We start from the raw sequence: 17,845 nt of genomic DNA on the forward strand, positions 1-17,845 counted from the left end.
AAGTACAGAAATAGGTGGAACTGAATAAAAGTTGTTGAACTAAGGAAAGCTAAGAAGGCGGATGACTAGATGCTGAAAAGAAGAAATGTCAGCTCATTTCCAGACGAAAGCTTTTTTTCCACTACCAGAAAACCACACACATGAGGATTGAAACATAGTTTAATAACTGAAGAATGTGGTGGCTTGGACAAAATTGAATTTCTACAGAAACATGAAATTGAATGGGAATACAAGTCCTTATTAAACATGATTGAGTAGCATTTTTCTGCAGAGGATTCAACACTTGTATACTTTCTTGTTATTACAATTCCTTATTTTGAAAATGCTATTGTTTCAGCATTTAGCCTCTGAGCTCCTTTTTATTTATTTATTTTACCTTGACCAAACCATCTTTTCCCTATGACCTCATATGGTAGAAGACATATGCTATTTTTCTGAGATCTCTTTCCAAAGGGCACTGTTATGGTGTTTAGAGTGGGCATTTGGGTAACAATTGGGATGGATAAGGTCATGAAATGGAGACCCCATAATAGAATACTGGTGACTTTATAAGAAGGTGGAGAGAGACCAGAGGGGGCAAATAAACACACACACATACACCTCCAAATACTCCCTGTGTGACTGTGTGTGATGTCCTGAGCTTCATTGGTCTCTGTAGGCAAAAAAGTTGTGCATGCCCAGATATAGTTACTTGTCCTTGGACCAGAACTTGAAGCCAAAATAAACCTCTTCTTTGTAATTTCCTAGTCTATGGCACAATTTTATTGTCATAAAATATGAATTTATATATAAGCACTAGTCCACAGTGCTCATGACCTAATCACCTCCCCAAGGTACCACCTCAAGATATAATCACTTTGAGTGTTAGTATTTCAATATATGCATTTTTGAGGAACACAAATATTCATAGTGTAACAGTTTCCAGTGTATTTTTCAATTGTGTAAAAGAACTTGTTTAATTTTTCTCTGTGAAATTTATTAGTAGTATTGATAAAAACATTTTTTGGTTGTGTGTTGAGGATTGCACCTTAACTTGAACAAGTTGGGTAGATAATAGGAGTAGAAAAATTAAGAAAGGCATTAAATGAGATGCATAGGCGAATTCATCCATTGCAACAAGAGGACTAAGGGTAGAAATACATATTAGACTGTTAGATATGATAGGTGGAAAATGTGAAATTTTTATTTGTTACTACTTTGCATTCTAGAGAAATACACTTATTTGTAAGTAGAGAGAGTAGTATAATAACCCCTACATGTCCATCACACAATTTCAAAAATTATCAGCTCATTTTATTTTTACCACCAAAATCATCTCCCAATTATTCTGAAGAAAAACACATATTATATTACTTACATATATCATAAATATTTTAATATGAATGTCTAAAAGATAAGAACTCAAAAAATTAATGCTATAGTTTGAATCAGTGATGTCCTCCAAATATCCAAATGTTTAAAGTTTAATCATCAGCTTGACCACACTGGGAGGTGATCTGGTAGAAACTTTAAGAGTTGGGACATAGTGGCAGGTTTACCATTCACTGGGGACATGCTTTTGAAGGGAATACTGTTGGGCTCCAGGCTCTTTCTTCTCCTTCTTCCTCTCTTCTCCTTCTCTCGCTCTTCTTCTCCTCCTGCTCCTCCCTCTTCCTCCTCTTCATCTCCCTCCTACTCTTCCATCTTCTTCTCTTCCTCTTCATCTTTTTTTTCCTCTTCTTTTTCTTTCTCTTTTGTTATTACTGAGAATTGATCCCAGAGGCACTTTGCGACCAAGCCCAGCCATTTTTATTTTTTTTTAATTTTAAGACAGTGTATCACTAAGTTGCTGATGTTGGCCTCAATTTATGATCCTCCTGCCTCATCTTCCCAAATGCCTAGTATTACATGTGTGCACTATTGCATAGGAACATTTTCTGTTTTGCTTCCCATCTATAAGACGAGTGGCTTTGCTCCATCATGAACTCCCCACAATAATAAGCTGTCTTTATATATGCCCAAAAGCAATGGGGCCAACTGGCCAAAAACTAAAACATCCAAAACTATGGGCTAACATAAACCAATTATCTTGGTAATGTAATTATGGGCTAAAATAAGCCAATTATCTTGGTAATGTAATTATCATAGGTATTTTCTATAAGATTTAAAACTAACACAGTAATATTAGTGTTTGTTTTACCCTTTTAACACTTGTGTAATATGGATAATTTTTATTCATAGAACTGTGTGTGTGTGTGTGTGTGTGTGTGTATATATATATATATATATATATATATATATATATATATATATATATATATATTGGGGGAATGCTAAGGATTGAACTCAGAAAATTAAAACTCAACCACTGAACCACATTCCCCAGCCCTACTTTGTATTTTATTTAGAGACAGGGTCTTACTGAGTTGCTTAGCAAAAAATTTCACCAGAATACTTCAAGAACTAATAAATAAATTCAGCAAAGTAGCAGGATATAAAATCAACACCCATAAACCAAACCCATTCCTATACATCAGTGATGAATCCACTGAAAGAGAAATTAGGAAAACTACCCCATTCATAGCCTCAAAAAAATAAAATAAAATACCTGAGAATCAATCTAACAAAAGAGCTGAAAGATCTCTTCAATGAAAACTACAGAACACTAAAGAAAGAAATTGAAGAAGACTTCAGAAGATGGAAAGATCTCCTATGTTCATTGATAGGAATAATTCATACTGTCAGAATGGCCATACTACCAAAAGTTCTATACAAATTCAAGGCAATTCCAATTAAAATCCCAACATTATCCCTCATAGAAACAGAAAAAGCAATCATAGAATGTATTTGGAAAAATAAGATACCCCAAATAGGTAGAGCAATCCTTAGGGAGAAAAGTGAAGCAGGATGCATCAGAATAACAGACCTTAAACTGTACTACAAAGCTAAGGTAACAAAAACAGCATAATATTTGCACCAAAAGAGATATGTAGACCAATGTTACAGAATACAAAACACAGAGACAAACCCTGGGAGCAAACTTTTACCACATGCACATCAGATAGAGCACTAATCTCCACGATATATAAAGAACTAAAAAAACTTAACACCAATAAAACAAATAACCCAATAAATAAATGGGCTAAAGAACTGAACAGAAACTTCTCAGAAGAATATTTACAATTGATCAACAAATATATGAAAAAAATGTTCAACATCTGTGGTAAATAGAGTAATACAAATCAAAACTATTTTAATAGTTCATCTCACTGCAGTCAGAATGGCATTTATCAAGAATACAAATAACCCTAAGTGCTGGCAAGGATGTGGGGGAAAAGGCACACTCATACACTGCTGGTTGGTCTAGAAATTGGTGCAAAAAATCTGGAAAGCAGTGTGGAGATCTTCAGAAAACTTGGAATAAAACCACCATTCGACCCAGCTGTCCTACTCCTCGGTCTATACCCAAAGAACTTAAAAATACCATACCACACTAATGCAGCCATATCAGTGTTTATAGAAGCACAATTCGTAATAGCTAGACCATGGAACCAACCTACAAGCCCTTTAATAGATAAATGTATAAATAAACTAGTATATATGAACAATTGAATTTTATTCAGCATTAATATTCATGGAGTTAGATAATACCATATTAAGAAAAGTAAATCAATCGTCAAAACCAAAGGAAGAATGTTTTCTCTGATAAGTGGATGCTGATCACTAATGTGGGAGGGGGGTAGTGAGATGAATGGCGGAAATTTGAATTGGGCAAAGTGAAAGGGGGTGAAGAGAGGGGGCATGGGGGTAGGACAGATGGTGGAATGAGATGGGCATCATTATCCTAAGTGCATATATGATTACAGGAATGATGCGACTCTACTTTGTGTACAATCAGAGAAGTGAAAAATTGTGCTCCATTTGTGTACAGTAAATCAAAGTGCATTCTGCTGTCTTGTATGATTAATTAGAACAAATAAATAAATAAATAAACCATACTTCATCATTTTTTTTAAAAGAAGCCATTTAGATGAGCACATTCAGTGTGTAAAACAAGTTGTCACACTTTAGCCTATGCACTGGCCCACATTCTTGGAGATTTATCATATTTTTATCAATGTGGAAAAACCAGACCCATCTCTCATAATTGTTTAAGGTCAGCAGACTGATGTATAAGATCAGAATGACACTGTATTAAATTATAACAAGAAATGCCACATGGTAGGTTTTAGTACACTGTTACACAGTCTATTTATTACATCCATTTGTTATTTTATATTTTGGAGTATTAGTTATTGGATCCAGGGGCACTCTACCACTGAGCTATATCCCCAGCCCTTTTTATTTTTTATTTAACAATAGGGTCTTCCTAAGTTGCAAAGACTCCAAACTTGTGATCCTCCTAACTCAGCTTCTTCAGTAGCTGGGATTACCGGTATGTACCACAATTTCTGGCTCCACTGGTTATTAAGTAAGATTCTTTACATACAAAAACTTAGGTATCTTTAAGGTTTATTTAGGAATGTCATAATGGTCAATTTGAATTGTCATCTTGATTGGATTAAGAGGTGCCAAAGATTAAGAGGCTTCTGGGTGCATCAGTGAGGGTGAGTCTAGGAATGATTGGCATGTGGGATAGTCAATTGAAATGGATACACTCCCTAAGGAGGGGACTTATCATCCAATAGGAGGGTGGCTTGGATGAAATAAAAGTTGGAAGATCAAGGAAGCAGCAACAGATGCAAGTTTGATTTTTCTTGAACAGGTTCTTTTTTAAACATATTTTTTGAGTTGTATTTGGACAAAATGCCTTTATTTGTTTATTTTTATGTGGTGCTGTGGAAAAAACAGTGCCTCACATGAGCTAGGCAAGGGCTCTACCACTGAGCCACAACCCAAGCCCCTTGAACAGTTTCCTGATTGTTACTGTGATCACCTGAGGATATTAGACTCCTGCTCTTTCAAAGCAAATTCCACAAGTGATTCCCCAGAGAGTTTCCAGAAGCCTTGAGTCTCGGACTCAGGTACCACCATTAGTCTCTCTTATTCTGAGGCTTCAGACTCTTGGACTGTGCAGTTACTTGTTTCTCCAGTTCTCTATCCTGCAGGTAGTCATTGTGGACTATCCAGCTTCTGATTGTGTAAGCCAATCTAATAAATCCCCTTTTATAGTCATACTTCCTGTTTATTCTGTTCCTCTAGAGAAACTGACTAATACAGATGCTTGTAGAATTCCATGTAGCCATGAATGACAATAGAAATTAGACTCCTTGTCTGTATCTGAGTAAAGCTTTGATCTATGTAAATTTTCTTCTTATGTCAAGAAGTTTTTTGATTTATGTCAGATAAATATCCCACTTACCTTTCATATGAGGAGGTGAATAAATATAAGCGTATAACTTAAATGCAAAATACTAAATAAATGCAAGTTCTAACGTGATGGGTTAAACTTTTCTTTGTTTTTCTCTAGCTTTTGCATTTATAATGATCATTTAGTTTTAGTTATTTATGTTTACTACCTTAGGTTCTTTATATTCATTGTTAAAATTATAAATTTTAATTTCAAGAAGATAAATTTGTAAAGATTTGCTATTATGGTTAAGATATGAGGTATTCTCCCCAAAGCTCATGTGCAATACAATGCATGAAAGTTCATATATGAAATGACTGGGTTATGAGAGTTTTAACCTAATCAGTGCATTAATCCTCTGGGAGCGATTAACTGTTGCCAGGTAAAGTATGTTTGGAGGAGGTTAGTCATTTGGCACATGCCTTTGGGATATGTCTTTTGTATTTTTTATTGGGGAACTTGCTCTCTCTGCTTCCTGTTGCTTCATTCCCTGTTTCTTTCCTCCAACACACATTTTTGCCATGATGTTTTGCCTCACTTAGGTCCTGAGGAATAGAGTGGGTCATCTATGCAGTAAGACCTCTAAAACCTTTAGCCTTAGATAAACTTTTCCTCCTCTAAAATTGTTCTTGTTTTGTCTTTTGGTCACAGTGGTAAAAGAGCTGGCTGAATCATTCACTTTACTTCAGATATGGAGGGGATTATTTACTTTGCCCCTGGTTAGGTCACTAATATTAATTTAGAAGTGACAAATTCAAGTCTATGGCAATTCTGCTCAGAAACACGAATAAGGCAGAATTGCCTAGAAATGCTAGTCATGAAGGTTATCACAATTAATCCCCAGTACACTATTACATTACAAAGATTCATTTTATAATAAAAGCAATGCTATTATTTTCATATTATTTCATTAGGATACTTCTAGTATTTATAATTATGAAGAGATAGTTCTCCAAATTTTAGGTAATTTTTTTATTTAGGTAATATTTCACATTTATATAGCATTAGTTGACAAAATCCTTTTACATATATTATGTCTTTGACTGCTACAACAGCCCTATTAAGAAGATGAAGCGGTTTTAAGTATTTTCATTTCTTGAGTTGTAATAGTTGAGTTCCCAGAGATTGCATGCAATTTAGTGAAATAAACATTTTACTAGCAGTTATAAAATGTTGATTCTATTTTGTCCTATGAAACTGTTTAGCTGAATAATTGCTCAATATGCTTTTTTCCTAAGTCTCAGATTCCTCATTTAAAAGGAAATAGTTGGAATAAAGTACCTATGAGTGTTTTATCTGCTCATTCTGTTGTTCAAAGTGACTTGGGCAAGGCCACAAAGTAATTATTTTGCAGAATTTCATTTAACATCCTAACATCAGCTTATAAGTTTTTTCTTGATATTTCCAAAGAGAAATTTAGGTCACTGAACTTTGAGTGTGTATGAGTGCCACAGGATGAGAAAACCACATTGGAGGGCAACCTTTGCATTTACATGTTCAATGTATATTGCATAAAGTTCTCCTCCCTGAGTATTAGTGAATTTCTAGATCACAAAGTTTATAAGCTGGTGGCTAATTTTTTTTCCTTTTTTCCTTTTATTTCTTTGTTCTTTTCTGTTGATTTTCAACTTAATCATAGACTTAGAATTACATAAGCCTTAAATACTTTATTATTTATATATTATGAATAGAGGCTTAGGCAGATAATTCATAATATCTACAAAAGAGCTGAATGAACGCAAGTAAATTTCTATATTATAGAGTATTTAGTAGTAAGTGGAAAAATTCATTCTTAGGTTTTATTTTGATACCTGATGTAACTATTCAAATATGTGTGTTTACTGAATAGGAAGTAGTGTTATTTTAATATATATGGGTATTAGTTAGTTTGGGTCCTAATCAATGTTTGTGTGTGTGTGTTTGTGTTTGTGTGATTATATTGTTTTTGAAATAATATCTGACTTACAAATTTTTTTTTTCTATGTAGAGATTTGTCATGAAATAATTACCCTTGTATGTATAAGTATTTATATAAGAAAGACAATTATGTATTGTCTTTCTTATTATGTTTTAATGATGTAATACAAAAAACACTCTTAGGTACTTAACTAAATTAAGTAAAGATGATAAACTAGACATGAATCTGATGATTATAGGTTTTTCCTCATACTTCTGGACTCAAAAACACAAATCTAAATCTAGTACTCAACTGTATAGTGTTAAATTTAAATTACAAAAGAAACTTTCCAAAAACTCAGAAGTATATGTTGATTGTTTTTAAACCAGACTAAAATATTATTATTATATAGCTTTGGTAAACTTTAACATATATTCTTTTGAGGGGGGTACCAGGTATTGAACTCAGGGACACTTAACCACTGAGCCACATCCCCAGCCCTATTTTGTATTTTATTTAAAGACAGAATCTCACTGAGTTGCTAAGCTCCTTGCCATTGCTGAGGCTAGCTTTTAACTCATGATCCTTCTGCTTAAGCCTCCCAAGCTACCACCATGCCTGGCAACATATATTATTAATTTGAAACATATTCTAAGATGTAAATTCTAGAAACAAATAACAACAAAAAATCAATAAACCACTGTTATGATTTAGGTATGAATTGCTCCATAATATCTCATGTATGAGACAATGCAAGTTTTCAAAGATGAAATGATTAGATTATAAGAGGTAGAACCTAAGCAGTGAATGAATCAACTGATCGGAATTAATTTAGTATTAACTTTAAGCATGCAGGGTGTGAATGGAGGAATAAAACACTGGCGTGTGCCTTTGGAGTTTATATGTTGGTCCTGGTGAAAGGAGCTCTCTTTGTGCTTCTGGGTTGCCATGCCCAGAACTGCTTTACTCCACCACATTCTTCCTCCAAGATGTTATACCTCGCTGTGGGCCCAGAGCTATGGAGTCAGCTTACCACAGATTGAAACTTTGAAACCATGACTCAAAATAAAAATTTCCTTCTTTAAAGTTGTTCTTATCATGTTTGAGATTAAAACAATACAAAAGTTTACTAAAACAGATTAATATCAAGAAGCAGGGTCATTGTTATGAGTAACCTGACCTTATGGTTCAGAAACTTTTGGAGCTGGTATGCAGGAGAAGAAATTTTTAAAAGTTTAGAGATGCAAGATGGAAAAGCATTAGAGTGTTTTAAGTGGATGTTAAAGTTTTATTTTTTGTGGGCTCTCAGAACTCCAGAATGATGATAGGACTATGACAGTAAGATTGGACTCATACCATTATAGAGAAGGAGGAATCCATTGGAAGTTGAACTAGAGCCATTTATGTTATGTTCTGGTGAAGAAGTTGTCTACATTCTGCACATATCCTGAGACTTCTATTGAGGCTGAATTTAAAAGTTATTAAACTGACAGAGGAAATTTCAAGGCACCACAGCATTTAGATGGTGTCATTGATATTGCTATGGCTTTCAGTCAAGTTTATGGTGATAAGCAGCAGCATAAAGCAAAACACAAAGATTGGAAAATTTTTCAGTTTTGTCAGGAATGTGAAAGTAAAACTGGGGTTAAGGAAGTTGTGATTGTTAAAAAGATTGCAGCCACTAAAGAGATGAAAACTATTATGCACAGACACAATATGAAAGAAGGTTTGAGGGCATCTCAGGAATTGGCAACAACATACCCATCTCAGGCCCAAGGATGTAAAAATAAAAATTTCTTTGAGAAGATAGAGCTATTCTGCTTGCACAGGGGTACCTAGGAATTTTTTCACCATGATCAATCCATATAGGCACTCAGAGGCTGTTGCAGCTATGGTTCCAGACTCAAGATGGTAACAGACCTCATTGTTATCCTCGTGGTCCTGGTTCTGCAAGAATGCAGGATCCTAGAGATAGGCGGTCATGGAGATTTCTACTAAGATTTCAAAGGAGGTCAGGGAGGCCAGACAAGTGTAGCAGGGTTGAAGTCCCTATGTTCTGCCCTTCAGATGATAATGCATGTAGATTTGTGAAGGAAGCCAAAGCAATAATGCAGACCTCCAAGATCAAGAGATGTCAGTTTTATGGAATGTCTCCTTATGAAAGCTGCAGAAATTGAACAGAAACAAGCCAAAAGAGAGGTTATATGAGATTAAACCAAATAGGCCAATAGGGTGGAGGTAAAGAAGCCCTTTGGAGAGAATATAACAATGTTATGTGCTCCAGATTCTGGATGAGGAGCTACAGAACTTATTTTCCCAGATGGATTTTGGTCTCATTCATTTTTTCTATGCCTCTTTTTCTCCTTTTTGGAGTGTATTAGGTTGTAGTTATCTTTGAGTAATGGAATGCAAACAAGTAACAGATTAGGGTCAAAGGGTTTCTCTAAATTACTTTTAAAGTTTTCTTTAAATTACTTTTAAGGAAAATGAATAATCAAATATCCCCCCCAAAAAAAACAGGTGCACAAACCTTGAGAATAAATAGTTGGAAACAAAGAGAACCAACTAAGAAATGCATCAATAAAGAAAGATCAATGGAACTAACTTGTGACAGGGTCCATTGGAGTCATTGAAAAGTTAGAATTTTTGACCATCAGTTTTTCAATGTATTGTAGAAGAGAGATTTCTTTAATAGCTCAGGCATGCTAAAATAAATACTGTCTGGCAATTGAGTCCAATACCCGCATAAATGTAGTATTTACTAATAGATGAAACCTCCCTGAATAGGATAGCCACCATGTCTGTTATAGAGAAGATCAATAAGAGTCAAAAATTTATCACCAAATATGATCAAGGAGTTGAACACCTGATTAGCAAACAGTATGGAATGCAGATCCCTTTCTCCAGGCAAACATAAAACAGCAATAAATTTGGAAACAGTAATTTTTTTTTTAATTTTGCATTCTCTGCTTGGAAATGACCAATCATCCCTCTTGAGAGTGCTTTTTGTTTGAGTCTTACTGTTTTAGTTGGCTTTTTTACTGCTATGACTTAAAGACCCAACCAGAAAAAGTGTAGAGGAGGAAGAGTGTATTTGAGGGCTCACAATTTTAGAAGTCTCAATCCATAGACAGCCTACTCCATTCCTCAGGGCTCCAGGTGAGGCAGAATATCATGGTGGAAGGATGTGGCAGAGGAAAGTAGCTCACATGATGATCAGAAGGCAGAGAAAGAGACTCCACTTGCCAGATACAAATACATACCACAAAGTCAAACCCCCAATGCCCACCTCCTCCAGCCGCAACCCACCACTTCAACGAGCACTCAGTTGAACTCAGGGATTAATCCACTGATTGGATTAAGGCTCTCACAACACAATCATTTCTTCTCTGAACCTTCTTGCATTGTCTCACCCATGAGTTATTGGGGGACACATCACATCCAAACTATAATACTTACTTTACTTTTGCTTTTAATAAAAATATCTAGCTTGGCTTTTCATGTCTGACTTTAAATTATCTTTCATCAAGACACAAAAACTGGCAGGGTTTGTGGCTCAGTGATAGAGTGCTCACCTAGCATATGCAAGGCACTGGGTTTGATCCTCAGTGCCACATTAAATAAATAAATAAATAGATAGATAAATAAATAAATAAGATAAAGGTATTTTGTCCATCTACAACTAAAAATATATTTTTAAAAAAGACACTAGAACCAAGGTTTGGAGTTTCATATCCTGACTCTCTTGTGACTGTGACAGAATGATAATATTTACTCCGTGCCATTATACATTAGATATATGTAATTTGCTTTTGCTCATTACAGGGAAAAACAATCAATTGTTTGAACCTCAGATGAGATTTTGTATTTGGACTCCTGGCAATGATGAAAATGTTAAGACTATGGGGGCTCTTAGAAATAGACTAAATTTATTTTGCATTGGTGAAAATCTTTGGGAGGCCTGGGGTAGAACATTGCAGTTTAGATAAGAGATGTTTCCAGGATCTCCTGTGAGACAATGCAAGGTTTGTTCAAAGGAGAAATTATTAGATTATGAGAAATGGGACCTATCAGTGGATCAATCCACTGATATATATTAACTGGACAGTAACTCTAAGCAGGAGGGTTTTGGCTAAAGGAAATAGGTTTCCATCCAATGTGCTTTTGGAGTTTATATTTTGTCTCAGGGGAGGAGAGATCTTTCTCTGTTTCTGGATTACCATGTTCTGAGCTGCATGTGCTTCCACATGTGCTTCCACCAAAATGTTCTACTTTATCACATGCCCAGAGATATAAAGCCAGCCAACTATGAACTAAAACTTTGAAAGCATGAGCTAAAATAAGCTTTTTATCAGGTAAATTTGTCCTCGTCAGGATTTTTTCCTACAAAAATGCAAAAACTGACTAAACCAACCACAAAAGAGAATATCATTGTTTGATTCCAGAAGATTACCATTCCTTTTCACTGAGATGGCATACTGATAAGTGAGCCCTAGTTGGAATTCAAGAATTGATTGTTACAATCCTAATGAGACTCACTGAGATTTTTAAAATATGTAATTATTTCAGTATGCATTCTATATTATACAAAGGTATTACACTCACTATCAACATTTCTAGGTCAAAAATTATATCATGAGGGGCTGATGTTGTGGCTCAGGGGTAGAGCTCTTGCCTGGCACATGGGAGGTCCTGGATTCAATCCTCAGCACCACATAAAAATAAATAAAATAAAGGTATTGCATCCAACTACAAATAAAAAATAAATATTTTTAAAAATATATCATGATATTTGAATTTACAAAACCTTCTTCCTAGATTTTTGCTAATTATTTTTTATTTTATTACTTTGCTTAATTTCATTATGTTTTAGCTTTATTAGGTCATCTTACCTCTTTTTCCATTATGATTTTGAAGCTATTTTAAATATGAAAAGGTATTCTTCAAATTTGACCTAAAGTGAATTTAGTCATACTTGTATATTCAAATACTATTCAAATTAAAAAAATAAATAAATAAACTTGTCTGAATGACTAAGGTGCACAAGAAGTTTTATGTTTCTTCCCTACATCAACGTTACCCCAAACTTTCTTTTTTAATCTGAAATTTATTCATTCACAGCATAACACAGCCATTATTATGTCTAAAGTATTCAAAATACTCATTGGAAGGAAATACTTCCACTACTCCCACCTCTATTAATGTATTATTATTGCCTGTCATTTTAACTTATACCTTTTTCTGAAAATTGTTAGGTTTGAATTTATTTTTTACTCTCCTCTAGAAGAAATTTAGTGACTTGCTTTCACATCACACCTATTTATTTTTAAAGTTAATAAAAAGAGTAAGAGCTGGGCTCTGTGGCACAAACCTGTAATCCCAGGAACTCAGGAGGCTGAGGCATGAGGACTGCAAGTTCAAAGCCCGACTCAGCAACTTAGTGAGGTCCTGAGTAACTTAGCAAGACCCTATCTCAAAATTAAAAAAAAAAAAATTAAAAGGCTTGGGGATGTGGTTCAGTGATTAAAAACCTGGGTTCAATTGCCAATACAAAAAAGTCAAGAAAGAAAAAAGATAAAGAAAAAGTGAGAGCTACAAATGATGATTTCAGAATGCATAATTAAAAAAAGTGAGAGCTGAAAATGATGCTTCTCTCAACCTAATATACATGAAAATTAAGTAATAAGACAATGAAAGGATGATTGGCTTAGTTTTCATTTCCCACCATATATACATACTTTATCTATCAATTTATCTATCTATCTATCTATCTATGTACTTATTTATTTATATATTCCTTTCAAACAATCCTGTCTTTAAGGCTAGAACCAGTGAGTGTTAGCTAAACAAATTTTTTTGTGTCACCTATGGTGATCTTGTTCTGTTTTACTATTGTTTGTTAAAGAAAATGTATCCAATGCTACATGTTAAAGTGTAGTAAGAAATGTTTTATTATAACCATGGTACAGGGGCCACTGAAATAGAACTTTGGAGTAGGGGAAAGGCACTGGGCTCAATTTCAAACAAAACATGTGCAAGTGGGAATTTAAAGGTAAGAAGATTGTGTATGGAAAATTACTAAGATATAATGGAATGGGTAAGAGAGTTTCTGGTTAAACCAACCAAATATTATTCTTTCTGAAGACTGGACAGGTTGATAAGACATTAACTGGGTGATGGCAAGTGTGGAATAACTTAATCAGATACCAATAATGATCAAATATCAATGTTGGAGGGCCTTGTTATCAGACTTGGCTGGTTTCTTGCTAAAAGTATATTTTTCTAGGAGAACACATATGGGCCTGGGAGGAGGTGCAGGAACCTCATTAAAGTTTAGTACAGCAAAGAATCATTGTTAAGTTTCATATATAATTTTAATACATTATAATATGATTTAAGTTGCTTAAAAGATAAGAAAGTATTGTGGATATAACTTATTATATTGGGATAAACAGAAAGTAATGCCTACAAAAAATGGTTTCTGTTGGAGAGATAGGAAGGACCCCAAGGAATGTGATAGTGAAGGCAACAGAGAGGGGAGACTAGCCATTTCCCTTGTCTCCTATCTTTACGTGGGTATCAGAATGACCATAGTGTAAAGTAAATAAAACAGTTCATAAAAAATAAGAAGAAATCCATCTTTGAAGTGGTTATGTAACCTATCCTATGTGCTCCCTTGTTTGCAGGCATAATATGGCTCTCCATTTCATCCTAGGATACTGCTGCCAAAGAGTAATAAAACACCTGAACCCTCTCCATTGAGACCTCCAAGTTCTTTCTTCAGGAGAGGCCTGATGAAACTGATCTATATCTATATATCTATATATCTATATCTATATACATATACATATATATTTTCCCTGTTCTAGATAGATATTTGCATACCAAAGTGAAACTTGTAAACCACAGTGGAGCTGGTGGAATTAGGGTCCAAGTAGAGGCAGAAAATGAAAGAAAGTATAGTAGCATGACTGCTACACTTGTGGAGAACTGGAACAAATGGAGTAAAGTTAAATGATACATAATTTTCTAAAACTGTTTCAGTAATTGCACACATCACTTTATGTCACTGACTTTACTCAGTGCCACTGATGAAAATGTTGGGTATTACTAGCTTGGCTGCTTCTTGCCACTAGATTATATAGCCAAACTTAGGAAATTTATTGAAACAGAGGCAGTATCTCCACCTGAAGAGTCCTTGGTTGTGTGAGGACTAGGGTAAAGGTAAAAGTTCAGTGGCACAAGCCATATCACTTTAAAGGAGGCTATATCTAGAAATGGCAATACACTAATTGTCAAAAAATATTCAGATAATAAGAGCATTGGAGGACATAGGAGCTAAATATGCCTTGTATATGGGAAAAATGAAAAATCATCAGGTAAATTAGACACTGTGGATGGATATAGGTAAAGACAGTGAGAGTCTGAGCTATAACACTAATGCTGCAGCTTAGATACTTGTCATCTACCCACTATTCAGTCCAGGTAGCTCCCATTTCTGAATACTTTATAGGTGCTGATATCTTATACAGTAAATATCTACAAATCATATTATGGGTGTTCCATTTGCTTTTCTGGGAGATTAAGCATGTGTTAATTGCAAAGTAAATATTATGAGTGCCTGCAAAATACCCTTTTGATGATTAAATAGTCACTCCCATACAATATCAGTTTCCCAACAGCCATTAAGAGTTAATGGAGTCTTGTTAAGGAAATCAATTCCTAAAATAATATGGTGAAGATTTGGGCCTACATTTTCTCCTGTTAGGTTCAGGTTCTCTGTTCTAGTACCTAAGTCTTTGATCTACTTTGAGTTGAGTTTTGTACAGAATGAGAGATAGGGAAACTCCTGAAGTGCAAGAAGTAAAATCAAGAATCAATAAATGGAATGAATTAAAACAAAAAGCTTCGTCTCAGCAAGGGAAATGATAACCTGAAGTGAGAGACTACAGAATGGGAGAAAATCTTTGCTACTACACCTAAGATAGAGCATTAATCTCCAAGTTATGTAAAGAACTCAAAACATTTAACACACACACACACACACAAATAACCAAACCAACAAATGTGCAAAAAATTGAACAGGCACTTCACAGAAGAAGAAAAACAATCTATCAACAAATATATGAAAAAAAATTTCAACATCTCTAGCAATTAAAGAAGTGCAAATCAAAATTACTCTGAGATTTCATCCTACTCCAGTCAGAATGGCAATTATCAAGAATACAGACAACAATAAATGTTGCTGAGGATGTGGGGGAAAAGGTATTCCCATACATTGCTGGTGGTGCTGCAAATTGCTGCAACCCTTCTGGAAAGCAGTATGGATATTCATCAAAAAACCTGGAAGGGAACCACCATTTGACCCAGCTATCCCACTTCTTGGTTTATTCCCAAAGGACGTAAAATTAGCATACTACACTGATGAAACCACATCAATGTTTAAAGCAGCTCAACTCAAAATAGCTAAACTGTAGAAGCAGACGAGGTGCTATAAATGAGGATAAAGAAAATGGGGTATATATACACAATAAAATATTACTCAACCTTAAAGAAGAATAAAGTTGTGGCATTTGTAGGTAAATGGATAAGGCTGAAGAATATCATGTAAAGCAAAATAAGCCAATCCCCAAATCCAAAGGCTGAAAGTTTTCTCTGATATGTGGATGCTAATTCACAATAAGGGGGCTGGAAAATAGGGAAAAATAATGGTACTTTGGTCTAGGCAGAGGGGAGTGAATAAAAAAAAGAGGAGATATGGGGTAGGATGGATAATAAAATGAATAGAACATTATTACCCTATGTATATATATAATTACATGACCAGTGTGATTCTACATCATGTAACCACAAGAATGAAAAGTTATATTGCATTTATGTATAATGTATCAAAATGCATTCTATTTTCATGTATAACTAATTATAACAAATAAATGAAAGAGATAATGGAGACCATACATGAGTTGGATAATGTAAACATAATTCACCCAATCCACAATCTTTTAAATTCCCCTATGGGGCCAGTGAGAAAGATGGGTAAAACTTGGCAAATAATAGTAGATTAAAGGGAATTAAATAAGGTGATCTCTTTATTGTATGCAGCTATTCCAAACATAGTTGCTATTCTGGAAGAATTTAGTATTTAATTGGGAACATATCATTGCATATTAAACCTTGTTAATTCCTTCTTTGTAATAGATATAGCACTTGAGAATCAAAACTCATTTGCTTTCACTGGGATAGCAGACAGCAAACTTTTACCATGTTATATCAAGGATATCTCCATAACCCCACCATGTATCATGATACAATAACCTATGTGGTCCAAATTTCCACTCATAACCAACATGGTCCTATAAAAATGTTTACACAATACTTATACCTGAATATTTTAAAGTCCTCATTTGCAAGAAAGATAATGGTGTGTGAACCCCCAAAATAAAGGTTGGCATTCTGACTCCCTCTTTTTAGATAGTTGCCTGCCTGATAAAACTGTGATCTTAGTTTCATGACTCACATATTTTCTTAATGAATATGTCTGATGTCTTGCCTATATGTTATTTTCCATCATTGTCCTTTCTTTTACCCACCTTGTCATGCCTGACTAACCTACCTAATATTAAGTACAGTTTTTTTTTTTCTTTTTATACTCAACAATACAATGAAATTTATTGTTAAATAAAATATTCTGGCAATAACATTGTAACAATTTTTAAATCTTATTGTATTCAGATAGATATTGTGCAAATTACTTGCAATGACACAAAAAATAGGAATCAAATAAAATATATTTATATAATATCCATTAGACTAAGTGTTTTTATGACAATATATGTGCTTTGTGTCAGATAATGCATAAAATTACAAAAGACTTCCAATGTCTCTATCAATAAATATAATATTTTATATAAGGAAGAAACTCTTTTTCTCTACCCTCCTTAGTTTAGTGACTGGAGACCTTATGAATTAAAATAACAAAAGATAAATGAATAAATGGAAAATTACAATCTCTCTCGTTATAGAAGTACATGTAAATATATATATATATATATATATATATATATATATATATATAAAGCATGCATACATATAAGATATATATTAGTATATTAAATTATATTTTATATTAACATATATTAATATTATATATGCAAGTATATATACTGTAAGGTTTTTGAGTATATATACTTTCTTATATAATATTAATATATGTTAATATATAACATATTATATATATATATATATATATATATATATATATATATATATATATATATAATATGTGTGTGTGTGTGTGTGTTCACAAATAAATGATATTCAAGATGGGGACCAGAATTTGAATGATATGTAGTGCTGTTTTAAGCTGGAAAACAGAAAAGGAGTTTTTGAATTCTGAGTGAGAAAGTTACACTTTGGGAATGTGAGGGAGTTAATATATATAAGTTTTGTTAACTCTCCCAGGTGATGAGTCACTTCCTACAGTAACTATTTTCCTTGTAGAGAAACACTTTTACGAATGGACATGTAAGACCCTGTATTTAGGCAAATTGGGCAATAAGCTCCTTATGTTACCTGTGCTAGTGCTATTTAATTTACAAGGTGATTATATCTGAGTTAAC

This window comes from Marmota monax, unplaced genomic scaffold (genome assembly GCF_021218885.2).
Source record: "Marmota monax isolate L192 unplaced genomic scaffold, Marmota_monax_Labrador192_F-V1.1 WCK01_AAM20220418_F8-fsc00050, whole genome shotgun sequence".
In the NCBI taxonomy this organism is placed as follows: domain Eukaryota; kingdom Metazoa; phylum Chordata; class Mammalia; order Rodentia; family Sciuridae; genus Marmota; species Marmota monax.